The sequence below is a fragment of the Salvelinus sp. IW2-2015 genome, unplaced genomic scaffold (genome assembly GCF_002910315.2).
Source record: "Salvelinus sp. IW2-2015 unplaced genomic scaffold, ASM291031v2 Un_scaffold1809, whole genome shotgun sequence".
In the NCBI taxonomy this organism is placed as follows: Eukaryota; Metazoa; Chordata; class Actinopteri; order Salmoniformes; family Salmonidae; genus Salvelinus; species Salvelinus sp. IW2-2015.
Window position 1 is genome coordinate 167753 of NW_019943182.1, and position 20780 is coordinate 188532.

Consider the following 20780-nt stretch of genomic DNA (forward strand, 5'->3'; position numbering starts at 1 on the left):
ACCCGAGAGAGATGCTGTTGGTTTCAGTTCTGGTGTGGTGTGGGAGTTGAGGTCTTTGTTCTGAACCGGTGATGTTTTATGTGGCCTGTTGGTTTCAAGTTCTGGTGTGGTGTGGGAGTTGAGTCTGTTCTGAACGGTGATGTTTTATGTGCCTGTTGGTTTAGTTCTGGTTGTGGTGTGGGAGATGAGGGTGCTTGTTTCTGAACCGGTGATGTTTTATGTGCCTGTTGGTTTCATCTCTGGTGTGGTTGTGGGAGTTGAAGGTCTTGTTCTGAGCGGTGATGTTTTATGTCTGTTGGTTTTCAGTCTGGTGTGGTGTGGGAGATGAGGTTTGTTCTGAAGGTGATGGTTTATGTGCCTGTTGGTTTTCAGTTCTGGTGTGGTGTGGGAGATTGAGGTCTTGTTTCTGAATCGGTGAAAAGTTTTTATGTGGCTGTTTGGTTTCAGTTCTGGTGTGGTGTGGGAGTTGTGGTCTTGGGTTCTGAACGGTGATTTTTATGTGGCCTGTTTGGTTTCAGTTCTGGTGGTGGTGTGGGAGATGAGGCTAAGAACCGTGGAAGTCTTTCAACCAGAGGAATGGGCTGTTGGAGAAGGCCTACAGAAACACTGGCTGGAGGCACACTCTGAGCCCGGCTGGGTCAAACTGGAGACCAACTTAGAGTATGACATCACAATCGGTGAGGGAGAGTTGCTACGGTGATTGGCAGCCGAGAGAAGCGATTTTGTAATTGTTCAGGCCCAGGGAACAACCGGCGCATTTTGGCCACAAGGCAGCCATTTTATTTTTTAGAGGTCATTACGGCCAACGAGGCGGGTCATCGACTGAACGTTTGATTCTGGCTGAGCCCAGTTTTTATCACACTGATCGGATTTAGCAAGAACAGACAGTTTTGTTAACGTGGTACAAATCTATAGGACTATTCTAGCACTGGAGATGTCTGGAACCAAACAATCTGATGTTTTATTAGAGATGTCTAGAACCAACCATCTGATCTGTTTTATTAAGAGATGTCTAGAACAACCATCGTGATGTTTTATTAGAGATGTCTAGAACCCAAAACCATCTGACCTGTTTTATATTAAGAGAATGTCTAGACCAAACCATCTGATCTGTTTTATTAGAGATGTCTAGAACCAACCAACATCTGATTTATTGGATGATGTTCTAGAACCAAACCATCTGATCTGTTTTTAATTAGAGATGTCTGACCAAACCAACATCTCTCTGTTTTATTAGAGATGTCTAGAACCCAAACCATCTGATTTCTTGGAGATGTCTAGGAACCCACCATCTGATCTGTTTTTTTAATTAGCGATGTTCTAGAACCAAACCATCTGACTCGGTTCTTAAATTAGAGATGTCTAGAACCAAACCATCTGATCTGTTTTTAATTAGAGATGTTAGAACCCAAACCATCGGAGTAGCAGGAACGGGCGGGATGCGGAGTAGGGAGCGCGGAGTAGAGGAAACGCGGAGTAGGGGAAACAACATGGATGTGAAATATTTACTTCTTTACTCTATCAGGTGAACTTTGAAGGTTCCCATGGTGATGCGCTCAGCCCTTTTTTCCAGTAAATCAGGAGGAACTCCTGTCTGGGATTCACAGTGGAGTTTTAAAAACAGTCACTCATAGAGAAGTTCTCCGGGCCAGCTAGCACTGGCTACAGGTTAACACCCTAACCTACATATACTACACACTTAACCCTAAACTACACACTAACCCCTAAACCTCACCTAAATAACCCTAAACCTACCCCCTAACCCTACACCTAACCCTAGTTAAACAGTCACCTCATCAAAGAGAGTTCGGGCCCCAGCTAACTGGTACACGGTAAACACCTATCTACATATACTACACACTAAACGCTAAACCTACACAGCAGCTAAACCTACACCCTAGACACTAACCCTAAACACACCCTAACCCCTACACCCTAACCATAGTTTAAACCAGTCACCTCATTCAGAGAGCTTCCGGGCCCAGTACACTGGCTACAGGTAAACACGCCTACCCCTAACACCTACACGCCTACACCCTAACCTCTACACCTAACCCTACACCCTAACCCCTCCATATACTACACACTAACCCTTAATACTAGAGATACGCGTGTGTTTTCCAGGTATCTCTGGTGATATTTAAACCCTTGTCTTTTACGCCGTGTGTTTCCAGTACTCTGGTGATATTAAACTTGTCCCTATAGACGACGTGTGTTCAGGTATCTCTGGTGATATTAAACCTTGTCTTTACGGCGTGTGTTCCAGGTATCTCTGGTGATATTAAACCTTGTTTCTTTAGTGTGTGTTCGGTATCCTCTGGTGATATTAAACCTTGGTTTTACGTCGTGTGTTTCCAGGTATCTCTGGTGATATTAACCCTTGTCTTTCGGTGTGTGTTTCGGCAGGTTATCTCTGGTGATATTTACCCTTGTCTTTACGAAGTGTTGTTCAGGTATCTCTGGTGATATTTACCCTTGTTTTACGGTGGGTGGTGTTCCAGGTTATCTTGGTGATATTAAAGCCTTTTGTCTTTACGGCGTGTGGGTTTCCAGGTTATCTCTGGTGATATTAAACCCTTGTCTTTACGGTGTGTGTTCCAGGTATCTCTGGGTGAATATTAAACCCTTTTTGTCTTTCCGGCGTGGTGTTCGTCAGGTAATCTCTGGTGATATAACCCTTGTCTATACGGCGTGTGTTCCAGGTATTCTGGTGATATTAAAACCCGTGTATTTACAGCGTTGTTCATGGTATCTCTGGTGATATTAACTCCTGTCTTTACGGCGTGTGTTCGAGGTATCTCTGGTGATATTAAACCCTTGTCTTTACGGTGTGTGTTCCAGGTATCTCTGGTGATATTAAACCCTTGTCTTTACGGCGTGTGTTCCAGGTATGCTCTGGTGATATTTAACCGCGTGTTATTTACGGCGTGTTTCAGTATCTCGGTGAATCATCAACCTTGCTTTACGGTGTGTGGTTCCAGGTATCCGGTGATATTAAACCCTTGTCTTTACGGCGTGTGTTCGAGGTTCTGGTGATATTAAACCCGTGTCTTTACGGCGTGTGTTCAGGTATCTCTGGTGGATATTAAACCCTTGTCTTTACGGCGTGGTGTTCCAGTATCTCTGGTGATATTTAACCTTGTCTTACGGCGTGTGTTCCCAGGTATCTCTGGTGATATTAAACCCTTGTCCTTTACGGCGTGTGTTCAGGTATCTCTGGTGATATTTAACCTTGTTCTTTCGGCATGTGTTCAGGTATCTCTTGGTGATATTAAAGCCTTGTCCTTTTACGGCGTGTGTTCCAGGTATTCTGGTGATATTTAACCCTTGTCTTTACGGCGTGTGTTCCAGGTATCGTCTGGTGATTATTTAACCTTGTCCTTTTACGGCATGTGTTCCAGGTTCTCTGGTGATTATTAACTTGTTCTTTACGGCATGTGTTCCAGGTATCTCTGGTGATATTCAACCTTGTCTTTAACGGCGTGTGTTTCAGGTATCTCTGTGATATTTAGGGCTTGTCTTTCCGGCGTGTGTTCCAGGTATCTCCTGGTGATATTAAACCCTTGTCCTGTGTGTTCCAGGCTATCTCTGGTGATATTTAACCCTTTGTCTTTAGCGCGTGTGTTCCAGGTCATCTCTGGTTATATTAAAACCCTTGTCTTTACGGTGTGTGTTCCAAGGTCGTCTGGTGATATTAAACTCCCTTGTCTTTTAACGGGCGTGTGTCAGGTATCTCTGGTGCTATTAAACCGCTTGTCTTTACGGGTGTGTTCAGGTATCTCTGGTGATATTAAACTTTCTTTACGGGTGTGTTCCAGGTATTCTGGGTGATATTAAACCTTGTCTGGGTTCCAGGTCTCTCTGGTTATATTATACCCTTGTCTTTACGGCGGGTGTTCCAGGTATCTCTGGTGATTATTAACACCCTTGTCTTTAAGGGTGTGTTCAAGGTATCTTCTGGTGATATTAACCTTGTCTGTGTGTTCCAGGTATCTCTGGTGATATTAAACCCTTGTCTTTACGTCGTGTTTGTTCCAGGTATCTCTGGTGATATTAAACCCTTGTCCTTTACGGCGTGTGTTCCAAGGTATCTCTGGGATATAAACCCTTGTTGTGTGTTCCAGGTACTCTGGTGAATTAAACCTTGTCTTTACGTCGTGTGTTCGCAGGTATCTCTGGTGATATTAAACCTTGTCTTTACGGCGTGTCGTTTTTCCAGGTATCCTGGGTGATATTTAACCCTTGTCTTTACCGGTGGTGCTGTTCCAGGTATCTCTGGTGATTTAAACCTTGTCTGTTGGTGTTCCAGGTATTCTGGTGATGATTTAAACTTGTCTTTACGCGTGTGTTCAGTAATCTCTGGTGATATTAACCCTCTGTTATTCGATCTTGTCTTTAACGGTGTGTGTTCCAGGTATCTCTGGTGATATTAACCCTTGGTCTTTAAGCCGTGTGTTCCAGGTATCTCTGGTGATATTAAACCCTTGTCTTCTTACGGTGTGTGTTCAGGTATCTCTGCTGATATTAAACCCTTGTCTTTACGGCGTGTGTTCCAGTACTCTGGTGATATTTTAACCCGTGTATTTACGGCGGTGTGTTCAGGTATCTCTGGTGATATTAAACCCTTTGTTTCTTTCGGTTGTGTTCAGGTATCTCTGGTGATATTAAACCCTTGTCTTTACGGCGTGTGTTCCAGGTATCTCTGTGCTTTAAACCGTGTATTTACCAGCGTGTGTTCCAGGTCTCTTGTTGATATTAAACGCTTGTCTCTACGGCGTTGGTGTTTCCAGGTATCTCTGGTGATATTAAACCTTGTCTTCTACGGTGTGTGTTCCAGGTATCTCTGGTGATATTAAACCTTGTCTTTTACGGCGTGTGTTCCAGGTATCTCTGGTGATACTTTAACGCCGTGTATTTACGGCTGTGTTCCAGGTATCCTCTGGTGATAATTATAACCTTGTCCTTTACGGTTGTGTGTTCCAGGTATCTCTGGTGATATCAAACCCTTGTTTTACGGCGTGTGTTCCAGTATCTCTGGGTGATTTAAACCGTTCTTTACGGCGTGTGTTCCGGTATCCTCTGGTGATATTAAACCCTTGTCTTCTACGGCATGTGTTCGGTATCTCTGGTGATATTTAAACCCTTGTCTTTACGGCGTGTGTTCCAGGTATCTCTGGTGGATATTTAACCTTGTCTTTCCGGCGTGTGTTCAGTATCTTGGTGATATTTAAACCTTTGTCTTTACGGACATGATGTGTTCCAGGTATCCTCTGGTGATATTAAACCCTTGTCTTACGGCGGGTGTTCAAGGTATCTCTGGTGGATGATTAAACCTTGTCTTTACGCGTGTGTTTCCAGTATCTCTGGTGATTATTTTTAACCCTTGTCTTTACGCGTGTGTTCCAGTATCTCTGGTGATATTAAACCCTTGTCTTGTGTTCAGTATCTCGTGGTGATATTTAACACTTGTATTACGCCGTGTGTTCCAGGTAATCTCTGGTTAATTTTAAACCTTGTCTTTACGGTGTGGTGTTCAGGTATCTCTGGTGATATTAAACCTCTTTACGGCGTGTGTTCCAGTATCTCTGGGTGATATTAAACTTGTGCTTTACGGCGTGTGTTCAGGTATCTCTGGTGATCATTAAAGCACTTGTCTTTACGGCGTTGTTCCAGTATCTCTGGTGATATTAAACCTTGTCTGTGTGTTTCCAGGTATCTCTGGTGGATATTATACCCCTGGTCTTTACCGGGGTGTTTCCAGGTATCTCTGTGATATTAACCCTTGTCTTTACGGCGCTGTGTTCCAGGTAATTCTGGTGATATTAAACCTTGTCTGTGTGTTGCAGGTATCTCTGGTGATATGTAAACCTTTGTCTTTAGTCGTGTGTTCCAGGTATCTCTGGTGATATTAAACCCCTGTGTCTTTACGCGTGTGCTTCCAGGTATCTCTGGTGATATTAACATTGTCCTGTGTGTTCAGGTATCATTGTGATAGCTTCAACCCTTGTTTCGTCGTGTGTTCAGGTATCTCTGGTGATATAACCTTGTCTTTACGGCGTGTGTTATCCAGGTATCTCTGGTGATATTAAACCCTTGTCTTTACGGTCTGTGTTCCAGTATCTCTGGTGATATAACCCTTGTCTGTGTGTTTCCGGTTCTCTGGTGATATTAACCCTTGTCTTTACGGCGTGTGTTCGCAGGTATCTCTGGTGATATTAAACGCCTTGTCTATACGACTGTGTTCTTCTACGGGTGTGTGTTCCGGTATCTCTGTGATATTAAACCTTGTCTTTACGCGGTGTCGTTCCAGTATCTCTGGTGATTTAAACCTTGTCTTTAACGGTGTTGTCCAGGTATCTCTGTGATATTAAACTTGTCTTTTACGGCAGTGGTGTTCCAGGTATCTCTGGTGATACTTTCACGCCCGTTAATCTACGGTCGTGTTGGGGGTTTTTTTTCCGGTAATGTCTGGTGATATTAAACCCTCCTGTCCTTTACGGTGTGTGTTCCAGTGATCTCTGGTTGATTATTAAACCCTGTCCTTTACGGCGTGTGTTGCCAGGTATCTCGGTGATGATTCAACTCCGGTATTTACACGTGTGTTCCAGGTATTCTGCTCTGGTTTGATTTCAACCTTGTCTTTACGGCGCTGTGTCCGTATCTCTGTGATATTAAACCTTGTCTTTACGGTGTGTTTCCAGGTATCTCTGGTGATATTAAATCCCTTGTCCTTTAACGGCGTGTGTTTCCACGGTATCTCTGGTGATATTATTTAACCGTGTATTAACGGGCGTGTGGTTCCAGGTATCTCTTGGTGATATTAAACCCTTGTCTTTACGGTGTGTGTCCAGGTATTCTGGTGCTATTAAACCCTTGTCTTTACGGGCGTGTGTTCCAGGTATCTCTGGTGATATTAACCCGTGTCTTTAACGGCGTGTGTTCAGGTATTCTGGTATATTAAACCCTTGTCTTTTACGGCGTGTGTGTCCAGTATCTCTGGTGATATTTAACCCTGTCTTTACGGCGTGTGTTCCATGGTATCTCTGGTGGATATTAAACCCTTGTCTTACGTGCGTGTGTTCCCGGTATCTTCTGGTGATATTTAACCTTGTCTTTACGGCATGTGGTCCAGGTATTCTGGTGACTATTAGAACCTCCTTTGTCTTTCCGGCGTGTGTTTCACAGGTATCTCTGTGTGCTATTTAACCCTTGTCTTTACGGCGTGTGTTTCAGGTACTCTCTGGTGATATTTACTCCTTGTCTTTACGGCATGTGTTTCCCGGTATCTCTGTGATATTAAACCTTTGTCTTTACGGCGTGGTTCCAGGTATTCCCTCTGGTGATATTAAACCCTTGTTTACGGCGTGTGTTCCAGCGTACTCCTGGTGGATATTTTAACCCTTTTGTCTTTCCGGCGTGTGTTCCATGGTATCTCTGGTGATAACTTAAACCCTTGTCTGTGTGTTCCAGGTATCTCTGGTGATAATTTAAAACCCTGTCTTTAACGCCGTGTGTTCGTCCAGGTATCTCTGGTTATATAAACCCTTGTCTTTGACGGTGTGGTTTGTTCCAGTATCTCTGGGTGATGATTAACCTTGTTTTTACGGCGTGTGTTTCAGGTATCTCTGGTGCATATTAAACCCCTTGTCTTTACGGCGTGTGTTCCAGGTATTCTGGTGATATTAAACCCTTGTCTTTTACGCGTGTGTTCCGGTATCTCTGGTGATATTAAACCCTCTTGTCTGCGATGCTGTTCCTCAGGTATCTTCTGTGATATTATCCCCTTGTCTTTACAGTCGGGTGTTCCAGGAATCCTGGTGATATTACAACCTTGTCTTTACGGCGTGTGTCCAGGTATCTCTCGGTGCATATTAACCCTTGTCTGTGTGTTCCTAAGGTCATCTCTGGTGATTTAAAAACCTTGTCTTTACGTCGTGTGTCCAGGCTATCTCTGGTGATATTTAAAACCGTTGTCTTTACGGCGTGTGTTCCAGGTATGCTCTGGTGATATTAAACTCTTGTCTGTGTGTTCCAGGTATCTCTGGTGATATTTAAACCTTGTCTTTATCGTTGTGTGTTCCGGGATCTCCTGTGATATAAACCCTTGTCTTAACGGCGTTTGTTCCGAGTCTCTGGTGATCATTAACCCTTGCTCTTTAACGTGTGTGTTCCAGGTATCTTGTTGTGATATTAACCCCTTGTCTGTGTGTTCCAGGTATTCTCTGGTGAGTATTTAACCCTTTGTCTTTACGGGCGTGGTGTTCAGGTATCTTTGGTGACGTTAAACCCTTGTACTAATACGACTTTGCTTTACGGGTGTGTGTTCCAGGTATCTCTGGTGATATTAAACCCTTGTCCTTACGCGTGTATTCCAGGGTATCTCTGGTGATATTAACACCTTGTCTTTACGTCGCTCGTGTTCCAGGTATCTCTGGTGATGATTAAACCCTTGCTCTTTACGGTGTGTGTTCCAGGGTATCTCTTGTGATATTGACTCTTGTCTATTACTGGTGTGTGTTCAAGCTATCTCTTCGGTGATATTAAAACGTTGTTTTACCGTCGTGTGTTCGCAGGTATCTCTGGTGATATTTTAACCTTGTCCTTTAACGGGTGTGTGTTCCAGGTATCTCTGGTGATATTATACGCTCTTCTTTACGACGTGATGTTCCAGGTATCTCTGTGTGATATTAACCCCTTGTCTTTACGGTGTGTTCTCCAGTATCTCTCGGTCGATATTAACCCTTGTCTTGTTCGCCGTGTGTTCCCAGGTTCTCTGGTGATATTAAACACTTGTCCTTTACGTCGTGTGTTCCAGGTATCTCTGGTGATATTAAACCGTCATTCCTTACGGTGTGTGTTTCAGGTATCTTTGGTGATATTAATCCTTTGTTTTCACGTGTTGGGGTGTGTTTCCAGGTATCTCTGGTGATATTAAGACCACGTTGCTCTTTTAGTCATGTGTTCAGGTATCTCCTGCTGATTTTATACCCTTGTCTTTCGGTGTGTGTTCCAGTTATCTCTGGTTCGATATTACACCTTCGTCTTTACGACGTGTGTTCCCAGGTTCTCTGGTTGATATTAACCCTTGTCTTGTTACGTCGTGTTTCCAGGTATCTCTGTGATAGTTAAAACGCTGTCTTTACGGCGTGTGTTCCAGGTATCTCTGGTGATATTAAACCATTGTTCTTTCGCGTCGTGTTTCCAGGTACATGCTTTGGTGATATTAAACCCTTGTCTTTTACGCCGTGTGTTCCCAGGGTATCTCTGGTGATATTAAAGTCTTTACGGCGTGTTGTTCCAGAGTATCTCCATGGTGATATTAAACCCTTGGTCTTCTAAACGTCGTGTGTTCCAGGTAGACAACCGTTGACTGGAGCGAATTTCCCAGTTCTGGTTCCACCCTGTTCTTCTCGAAGTCCATCGCTCTGGACTCAGTAATGCGGCCTCCTGTGTGTGAGTTGTGTGTGTGTGTGGTGTGTGTGTGTGTTGTGTGTGTGGTGTGTTGTGTGTGTGTGGTGTGTGTGTGTTGGTGTGTGTGTGTGTGTGTGGTGTGTGTGTTGTGTGTGTGTCGTGTGTGTGTGTTCGTGGGTGTGCGTGTAATAAGGGTGTCTTCTAATTGGTTTTTGTTCTTTCGTCCGTCAGAACCAAAGCCTTTAATGGACGTCAGCATTACAATCAACCAGGTTTAACCAACACAGTTCAGGTACGCAGTTCAAGTGAGTCTTCTGTTATACCCCCTGCACTGTTAGTGGTTGAGCACACTTCTGTTTTAGTGTCACACTAACTCTGTTTAGTGTTACCATCTTTTTTTAGTGTACACACTTCTGTTTAGTGTACACACTTCCGTTTAGTGGCACACTTCTTTTTAGTGTTACACACTTCTTTTTTAGTGTACTCTATTTTTCCTTATTTTTTATAGTTAAAGATGACGGTTGTCCCTGATTGATATTGTTTTAGTGCTCGTGTTTTAGTTCAGGGTGGTCTTCCTCAGTCCTCCTCTGATCTGTGTTTTAGTTCAGCCGTGTGAGTTCTTCACCAGGTCTCTTGCTGATCTGTGTTTTAGTTCAGGGTGAGCTCTCTTCACAGGCCTCTGATCTGTGTTTTAGTTCAGGGTGAGTCCTTCACCAGTCTACTCTGACCCAGTAGTTCTGTCTGGGTTAAAGTACTTCATGGTACTGTCCAGGAGATGGCTGTGAAGATTTGACAAGGGGATTCCTAGGGAAGCCATTCTTGCATCGCCACGACGTATCCCCCGGCACTCCAGCTGCCTGGATCACATGTGGCCAACAGAAGAGTAACTGACCGCTAGACCAGCCACGCGGGGAACGGCCAGGGACACAGCTAGAGTCTGGGACCGACAACATTCTAGAGACATCTAACGGAGACACGGCCCAGGGACCGGCCATGGGACACGTCAGGGACGCGGACCAGACATTAGGATGGCACAGCAACCTATTATTTGATGGACAGACACAGGCACACAGGGACACGGCCTAGGGACACGCTAGTGTTAGGGCACAGAGACATCTAAGAGACAGCAGCCAGTGACTACGACCAGGAGACCAGCTAGGGACCGGCCAGGGACACAGCCAGGGGACACGGCCATGGGACCGGCCAGGGACACAGCTAGTGTTAGGACACAGACACATCTAGAGACCCAGCAGGACACAGCCAGGGACACAGGCCAGGGACAAGCTAGTGTTAGGGACACAGGAACAATCTAGAGATCCAGCCAGGGACAACAGCCAGTGGACACGGCAGGGACACAGCCAGGGACCAGCCAGGGACACGGCCAGGACACAGCATAGTGTTAGGGACACAGACACATCTAGAGACGCCAGCCAGGCGACTACGGCCAGGAGACCACGGCCAGGACACACGCTAGGTGTTAGGGCAACAGGACACATCTAGAGACACCCACCAACCGACCGATTGATAGCACACTTGCGAACAGGGACACGCTGGCTTTCTAGAGACCCAGCCAGTTGCCGAACCAGACACCTGGCCTCTCAGAGACCCAGCCAGTTGCAGAACCAGACACCTGGGCTCTAGAACCCACCAGTTGCGAAACAGACACCTGGCTCTTAGAGAACCCAGCCAGTTGCAGAACCAACACCCTGGCTCTAGAGACAACCAGCCAGTTTGCAGAACAGACACTGGCTCTGAGACACAGCGTTGTCAGAGACACGAACACCTGGCTTCTGAGACACAGCCAGTGTGCCAGACACGACACCTGGCTCTAGAGACACAGCCAGTTGCAGAACTCAGACACCTGGCTCTAGAGACCAGCAAGTTGCAGAACCAGACACCTGGCTCTAGAGCAGGGCAACCACATGGCTAGACCCAGCAGTTTGCAGAACCAGACACCCATGGCTCTAGAGAACCAGCCAGTTTGCAGAACAGACAACCTGCGTCTAGAGGACCCAGCCATTGCAGAACCAGCCATTCCTGGCTCTAGGAGCCCAGCCCAGTTGAGAACTAGAACCATGGCCTCTAGAGACCCAGCTGCTGAACACCGATTGACCAACGACGGTAACTACAGACAACACCAAGCCAGATGCATACCTGAGCGCGATGGTTGAGTGGACCAGAAAAGGGCGCTGGTACTCATATAAAATGGGGCTGTACTGGGTGTACACATGGGAAATACTGCCCCTGGTGTTAGAAGAAAAGACGATGACCAGGGAAATTGGAGGAATTTAGGAGTTAAACATTGTACTACTTTATGTTGGAATATCGCAGAGGTATTGAGAATAGATGCTGAGGTCCAGCAGATGGCCTGGAAAGATTGACCAGGGCTTCCTAGGAGCCGTCCAGACCCTGTTCAGCTCTCCGCTTACTGAAACGACACGATGGACAAATACTTACCTTCTAGTAGCCTTCCAGACCCTGTTCACCTCGTTACTGAACACACATGGACAAATCACCCTTTAACCTTCTAGGAGCCGTCAGACCTGTTGCACTCCGTTACTGAAACACAACATGGACAATCAGTTACATTGTTCTTCTTCGCCATGATCTCAAAATGTCTAATCTTTCTCTTCTCTCCTCTCCCCTCCCTCCACTCCTCTCTCCCCCCCCTCCCTCCCTCCCTCTCTCCTCTCCCTCTCTCCCTCTCCTCTCTATCCCCCCCCCTCCGTCTCTCTCACCCTTCTCCTCTCCAGACCAAGCTGATAGAGAAGGACTTGGAGATGTTTACAGGCTGATTGATGGAGGCGTCCATGACAGACAACTCAGGCCTCAAGCTTCTTTTGAATACTTCCACATCTCCCCCATCAAGTAGCGAATCTCTCATACTCTCGTCCTTCCTTTCTTCCCTCTCATCCCTTACCTCATTTCTCGTCTCTCCTTCCTTTCTCCCTCTCATCCCTTCCTCATTCTCTCTCTCCCTCCTTTCTCCCTCTCATCCCCTTCCTCATTCTCTTCCTCCCTCCTTTCTCCTACTTCATCCCTTCCTCATTACTCTCTCTCTTCCTTTCTTCTCCCTCTCATCCCTTCCTCATTCTCTCTCTCCTTCCTTTCTCCCTCTCATCCTTCCTCATTCTCTCTCTCCTCCTTTCTCCTCTGCATCCCTTCTATTCTCTCTGTCTCTCCCCCTATCCTCTCATTCTCTCCTCCTTCTTCCCTCTCATCCCTTCTCATTCTCTCGTCTCTCCTTTTCCCTCTCATCCTTCCTCACATTCTCTCTGTCTTTCCTTCCTTTCTCCCTCTCATCCCTTCCTCATTCTCTCTCCTTCCTTTCTCCCTCTCATCCCTTCCTCATTCTCTGTCTTGGACAGAGATCACTTGTTTCTTTCCTGTCCCGTTGTTGGCTTTGTTTCTGATGTAAAATGCTCACCAGGTTCTTATTAAAGAGTGAGTCTGGGCAGCAGGAGATGACAGTATTATTAAATCATGTGATATTCCTCTATGTCAGCCTTACACAACCGGCGGACAGCGATCTGGACCCAGAACAGGGTCAATACGGACAACTCTGCTGTTGTAATGATAAAATGCACAAAGTGTAATTTGGTAATTTTGCGAGTGCATCTTGTATCGTTCACTGACAGACCTTAGAGAGACATTTATAACCAGTCAGAAGTGATCAGTTGATCAACTAGCTCATGTTAGTTAGCTGGTTAGTCTAACTTACCTACCTATCTAAATCTCCTAGTCATCATGTCCAGATTACATCCCCCAGGGGTCACGACCTCCAGGGGCCACGACCTCCAGGGGTCACGACCCCAAGGGGCCACTAAGACATGTCAAAATGTGTAGAATTGCAGGAAATGTGCTTTAAAATGGCAAACGTTTATCATTCTCAACAAGAGGGGTGGATTAATTATTTAGTCATATCCCGGTTTACCTATTTACTTATGGCCCTGCCTACACCTACACGACTTTAAAAAGATATATATTATTTGAGCAAAATATATTGCACTTTATTTGGAACGGCAAGCCAGACAAAGCCTTATCCAATAGTAGTGGAGGGACTGGACCTTCTCCAATAGTAGTGGAGGACTGGACCTTCTCCAATAGTAGTGGAGGGCCTTCTCCAATAGTAGTGGAGGACTGGGCCTTCTCCAATAGTAGTGGAGGACTGGGCCTTATCCAATAGTAGTGGAGGGTCTTCTCCAATAGTAGTGGAGGACTGGACCTTCTCCAATAGTAGTGGAGGACTGTGGACCTTCTCAATCGTCGTCGGCATAGGGTCGTCTCTCAATTGTATGTGGATCCGGACTGGGACACTATCTGTCGCAATAAGCTAGTGGAGGACTGAGCATAATCATCCATGGATAGGGTGAGAAGAGATCTGGACCTTTTACTCCAATAGTAGTGGAGGACTGGGACTTCTCCCATAGTAAGTGTGAGGACCTGGAACGCTTCTCCAATAGGAGTGGAGGACTGGACCTTCTCCCAAATCTAAGTAGTGGAGGACTGAGAGCCTTGTGCTCCTTAATACGATAGTGGAAGTGACTGGACTTACTCCAATAGTAGTGGAGGACTGGACCCTTCTCCAATGGTAGTGGAGGGTCGTGTCTCCAGAAATAGTTAGTGGAGGACTCGGAGCTTCTCCAGATGAGTTAGTGGGAGGAATCTGGACTTCTCCAAATAGTACGTGGAGGACTGAAGCTTCTCCCAATAGTAGAGGAGGACTGGGCCTTCTCCAATAGTAGTGGATGGACTGGGCCTTTCCAATCGTAGTGGAGGACTTGGACCTTCTCCAATAGTAGGTGGAGGACTGCGACCTTCGTCGCATCGTAGTGGAGGATCCTTCTCCATAGTTTAAGTGGAGACTTGGGGCCTTCTCCGTTAAGGTCGTGGAGGTGTGAGGACCTTCTCCAAGTAGTAGTGCGGGCTTCTCCAATACGTTGAGTGCGGAGGACTTCTCCAATAGTAGATTTGGAGGACCTTCATCCCATTTAGTAGTGGTCGACGGTCGGAAAAGTCTTGGGCCTTCCTCAATCGTAGTGGAGGACCGTCCTCAATAGTAGTGGAGACATTATCTCACAATTAAGTAGTGGGGACCTTCCTCCAATAGTAGTGGAGGACCTTCTCCAATAGTAGTGGAGGGCCTTCTCCATATCGTGAGTGGAGGACTGGGCCTTCCAATATGTAGCCTAGGAGGGACTGGACTCTTCGTTCCAAATATAGTAGGATGGAAGGACTGGGCCTTCTCGCGAAATAGAGTTGAGGACTGGACCTCTCCAATAGTAGTGGAGGACTGGACCTTCTCCAATAGTAGTGGAGGCCTGGACTTCATCACAATAGTTGAGATAGGAAGGCCTTCTCCCATAGTTAAGTTAGTGAAGGACTGGACCTATGCTCCATAGTAGATGGATCGTGTACTGGACCTATTAACTCAGCAATAAGTATGGAGGACTGGGGCTTCCTCCAATAGTTAGTAAGCCTTTGCTCCAATAGTACTGTGGAACGGACTAGGATGCCATATCTCCATAGTTTGAGTAGGAGCAGAACTGGGACCTTAACATCGACAAATAGTGATGGAGGAGCGGACTCTTCATCATAGGTAGTGGAGGAACTGGACATTGCTATCCAATAGTTGGAGTGAAGCTGGACCTCTCTCCAATAGTAGTGGAGGACTGGACCTTCTCCAATAGTAGTGGAGGTCCTCTCCAATAGTGGGATGGACTGGACCTTCTCCAATAGTAGTTGAAGGACTGGACTTCTCAATACGTAGTGGAGGACTGGACCTTCTACCAATAGTAGTGGAGGATGAGGCCTTCTCCAATAGAGTGGAGGGTCTTCTCCAATAAGTAGTGAGGACTGAGCCCTTCTCCATAGTAGTGGAGGACTGGACTTCTCCAATAGTAGTGGGGACTTCTCACAATAGTAGTGGAGGACTGGGCTTCTCCAATCGTAAGTGGAGGACGCTTCATCCAACATATAGTGGAGGACCTTCTCCAATAGTAGTGGAGGACCTTCTCCAAAGTAGTGGAGGACTTCTCCAATAAAGTAGTGGAGGACCTTCTTCCAAGTAGTAGTGGAGGACTGGGCCCTTCTCAATCGTTAGTGGATTGTGACTGGACCTTCTCCAATAGTAGTGGAGAACTGGGCCTGGTCTCAATAGTAGTGGAGGACTGGACATTCCTGCCAATAAGTAGTGAGGACTGGACCTTCTCAATAGAATAGTGGCAAGGACTGGACCTTCTCCAATAGTAATAGTGGAGGACTGGACCTTCTCCAATGTAGTCGGAGGGACGGGACCTTCTCCAAGTAGTAAGTGGAGGGCTTCTCCATAGAGTGGAGGCTGGACTTCTCCAATAGTGTGGGAGGACTGGACCTTCTCCAATAGTTAGTGGAGGACTGGGCCTTCCTCCAATAGTAGTGGAGGACCTTCTCCAATAGTCAGTGGAGGACTTCTCCAATAGTAGTGGAGGATGGACCTTATCCAATAGTAGTGGAGGACTGGACTTCTCCAATAGTCGTGGAGGACTGGACCATTTCCAATAAGTAGTGAGGGCCTTCTCCAATAGTAGTTGAGGACTGGACCATATTCCATAGTAGTTGGAGGACCTTCCCAATAGTAGTGGAGGGCTGGGCCTTTCCAATAGTAGTGTGGGACCTTCTCCAATAGTCGTGGGGACCTTCTCCCAATAGATAGTGGAGGGCTGGGCCTTCTCCAATAGTATTGGACGGACCTTCTCCCAATAGTAGTGGAGGACTGGACCTTCTCCAATAGTAGTGGAGGACCTTCTCCATAGTAGTGGAGGACTGGACCCTTCTCCAATAGTAGTGGAGGACTGGACTTCTCCAAAGGTGGATGGTACTGGACCTTTCTCCAATTGTAGTGGAGGACTGGACTTCTCCAAATAGTGGAGTAACTTCTCCTAATAGTAGTGGAAGGACTCTTCTCCTAGTAGTGGAGGACCTTCTCCATAGTAGTGGGGACTTCTCGCTAGTAAGTGACTGGACCTCTCCATAGTAGTGGAGGACCTTCTCCAATAGTTATGTGGAGGACTTCTCCATAGTAGTGGATGACCTTCTCCAATAGTAGTGGAGACCCTTCCTCCTAGTAAGTGGAGGACTTCTCCAATAGTAGTGGAGGACCTTCTCAATAGTGTGGATGACCTTCTCCAATCGTAGTGGAGGACCTTCTCCAGTAGTTGTGGACTGGCTTCTCCAATAGTAGTGGACTGGACCTTCTCCAATAGTCAGTGTAACTGGACCTTTCTCCAATGTGTGGAGGGCTGGACCTTCTCAATAGTAGTGGAGACTTTCTCTCATAGTCATGGACTGGTCAACATTTAGTGTTTGGTGATAATGTTCTATGTCTTCTGTTTGTAGCTCACCTAGTCTGGTCTCTGGGCTCTAGTGGAGACGACGTCTGGTCAAACAGGAGGTGATGCATTCCGTCAGTCAACCTGCTGTTGAAGAGGTCCTTTGGAGCGACACTCACGACGTAGACGACTCATTCTTCAAGTAGTGTGTTACGTGACGATGACCGTAGATAGACGGTACACTACAAATTCTGGTACGGGCTAGTGGTGATTCCTCTCTGCATCTCTCTCTCTCGTCTCTCGTTCCTCTCTCTCTCTCTCTCTTCTCTCGTCCTCTTCTCTCTCTCTCTCTATCCTCTCCTCTCTCTCTCTTTCCTCTCTCTCTCTCTCCTGTCGGTTCTCTCTCTGTTTCTCTCTCTCTCTCCTCTCTCGATTTCTCTCTCTCTTGTCGTCTTCTCTCTCTCTCTTGTTTTTCTTCTCTCCTGTCTCTGGTCTCTCGTGTCGTCTCTCTTCTCTGTCTTCTCTCCTCTCTCATCTCTCTCTCTCTCTCTCTCTCTCTCTCTCTTCTCTCTTCTTCTCTCTCGTCTCTTCTCCTCTCTCTCTCTCTCTCTCTCTCTGTCTCTCTGTCTCTCTTCTTCTGTCCTCTGTCTCTCTCTCTCTCTCTCTCCTCGTGCTCTCCTCTCTGTCTCTTTGTCTCTCTCTCTTGTCTTCTCTCTCTCTCTGTTCTCTGTTCTATGTCATCTGTCTCTTGTCTCTTCAGACTTGTCCTACTATGAGGTTCGAACTACCAATTCTACAGGACAGAGAAGCTGATGTGGGCTGTGATCAGACATTACGTGAGCAGGTTGAGTTCAGCGTGGTTCCTTCTCCAAACTTTTAAGATATAATAATATACTTTTACTCTATGTGAACTGTTTTATGTGGATACACTGCCTTTTAAATAATGGAGGAGAACAACAAGGCTTTATTAAACAGCCTTCTTGATGCACCTTATTTCCATTGTAAAGGACTGCCCAGTCCACCGTGTTCCTCTCTCTGCCTCTACAGTTCCTGAAACAGATGTATGTGTTGGTGCTGGCCTGGACCGTTCTGGCGGAACCCGTTTCGGACCTGTCAGAGGCCTGTCTTGAAGGAGTGGAGGCCTTCTGTCTACGAGCCAGCCTTCCAGGCTGACTGTCACCACCTCCAGCTGTTCTCCTAGGATCCTTCCTGACACAGTGGCCGTCTGGATATCTAGAGGTTAGGTCTGTAGGAGGATATCTAGATGGTTAGGTCTGTGAGGATAATCTAGATGGTTAGGTCTGTGAGTGCGGAATATCTAGATGGTTTAGGTCTGTAGTAGCAGGATTTATTAGATGGTTTTAGGTTGTAGTACAGGATATCTAGATGGTTAGGTCTGTAGTACGGATATCCTGATGGTTAGGCCTGTAGTGAGGATATCTAGATGTGTTAGGTCTGTAGTACAGGTATCTAGATGGTTAGGTCTGTAGTACAGGATATTCTAGATGGTTGGTCTGTAAGTACAGGATATCTAGATGGTTAGGTCTGTAGTACAGGATATCTAGATCGGTTTGCGGTCTGTAGTACAGGATATCTAGATGGTTAAGGTCCTGTAGGTTACAGGATATCTAAGATTGGTTAGGTTCTGTAGTGAGGATATCTAGATGGTTAGGTTGTAGTAAGGATATCTAGATGGGTTAGGTCTGTAGTGAGGATATCTAGGATGGTTTAGGTCTGTAGTACAGGATATCTAGATGGTTAGGTCTGTAGTACAGGATTATCCTAGATGGTTAGGCCTGTAGTACAGGTTATATCTAGATGGTTAGGTCCTGTTAGTACAGGATATCTAGATGGTTAGGTCTGTAGTGGGATTCTAGATGGTTAGGTCTGTAGTAGAGGATATCTAGATGGTTTTAAGGTCTGTAGTACAGGAATATCTAGATGGTTAGGCTGTTTAGTAAGGATATCTACGATGGTTAGGCCTGTAGTACAGATTCTAGATGGGTTAGGTCTGTAGTACAGGATATCTAGATTGGTTAGGTCTGTGTACAGGATATCTAGATTGGTTAGTCTGTAGTAGCACGGATATCTAGAATGGTTAGGTCCCTGTGTGAGGATATCTAGATGGTTCGGTCTGTAGTGAGGGATATCTAGATGGGTTAGGTCTGTAGTGAGGATATCTAGATGGTTTAGGCCTGTAGTACAGGATATCTAGATGGTTAGTGCTGTAGTACAGGATATCTAGATGTTGGTCTGTAGTACAGGAATATCTAGATGGTTAGGTCTGTTTGTGAGGATTCTAGATGGTTAGGTCTGTAGTAACAGGATATCTAGATGGTTAGGCCTGTAGTACATGGAATATCTAGATGGTTAGGTCTGTAGTACAGGATATCTAGAGGTTAGGCCCTGTAGTAGCAGGATATCTAGATGGTTAGGTTCTGTAGTACAGGAATCTAGATGGTTAGTCTGTAGTACAGGATATCTAGATGGTTAGGTTGTAGTAAAGGATATCTAGATGGTTAGGTCTGTAGTGGGGATATCTAGATGGTTAAAGGCCTGTAGTCCAGGCATATCTTAGATGGTTAGGCCTGTTAGTACAGGATATCTAGATGGTTAGGTTGTAGTACAGGAATATTAGATGGTTAGGTCTGTAGTGAGGCTATCTAGATGGTTAGGCCTGTAGTACAGGCTATCTAGATGTTAGGTCTGTAGGTTGAGTAATATCTAGATGGTTAGGTCTGTAGCAGGAAATCTAGATGGTTTAGGTCTGTAGTGAGGTATTCTAGATGGTTAGGCTGTAGTACAGGGATATCTAGATGGTTAGGTCCTGTAGTGAGGATTATTTTAGATGGTTTAGTCTGTAGTGAGGATATCTATGATGTTAGGTCTGTAAGTGAGGATATCTAAGATGGTTAGGTCTGTAGTGAGGATATCTAAATGATTAGGTCTGTAGTACAGGAATAATCTAGATGGTTAGGTCTGTAGTAGCGGATTATCTAGATGGTTAGGTCTGTAGTGAGGATATCTAGATGGTTAGGTCTCGTCCTGGGATATTAGATGGTTAGCTGTTTGTAAGGATATCTAGATGGTTAAGGTTCTGTAGTACAGATATCTAGATGGTTAGGTCTGTAGTACAGGAATATCTAGATGGTTAGGTCTGTAGTACAGGATATCTAGATGGTAGGCTGGTAAGTAACCGGATATCTAGATGGTTAGGTTGTAGTCAGGATATCTAGATGGTTAGGGTCTGTAGTACAGGATATCTAGATGGTTAGGTCTGTTAGTACAGGATATCTAGATGTTAGGTTCGTTAGTACAGGGATATCTAGATGGTTAGGTTGTAGTTACAGGATATCTTAGAATGGTTAGGTCTGTAGTGAAACGGATTTTATCTAGATGGTTAGGTCTGTAGTACAGGATATCTAGATGGTTAGGTCTGTAGTACAGGATATTCTAGATGGTTAGGCCTGTAGTATAAAAAAAAAAAAATAAGCATATCTAGATGGGTTAGGTCTGTAGTGAGGATATCTAGATGGTTAGGTTCTGTAGTACCGGATATCTAGATGGTTAGGTCTGTAGTGAGGATATCTGATGGTTAGGTCTGTATAGGATATCTAGATGGTTAGGTCTGTAGTAGCAGGCTATCCTAGATGGTAGGGTCTGTAGTTACAGGATATCTAGATGTTAGGTCTGTCAGTACAGGATATTCTAGATGGTTTAGGTCGTAGTGAGGATATCTAGATGGTTAGGCCTGTAGTGAGGATATCTAGATGGTTAGGTCTGTGTGGAGGATTTAGATGGGTTAGGCCTGTAGTACAAGGATATCTAGATGGTTTTAGGCCTGTAGTACATGGATATCTAGATGGTTAGGTCTGTAGTACAGGAAGTTATTCTGATGGTTAGGTCTGTAAGTGGAGGATATATACGATGGTTTATGGCCTGTAGTGGACTCTGACAGTCCTTGGTGGTGGTTGTTGTCGTAGGGAGCTGTTCAGGGACTGAGGATTTGCTGAGGGCTTCGTGATCGGGTACGCGAGTCTCCCTGGTCACACTGTCGGT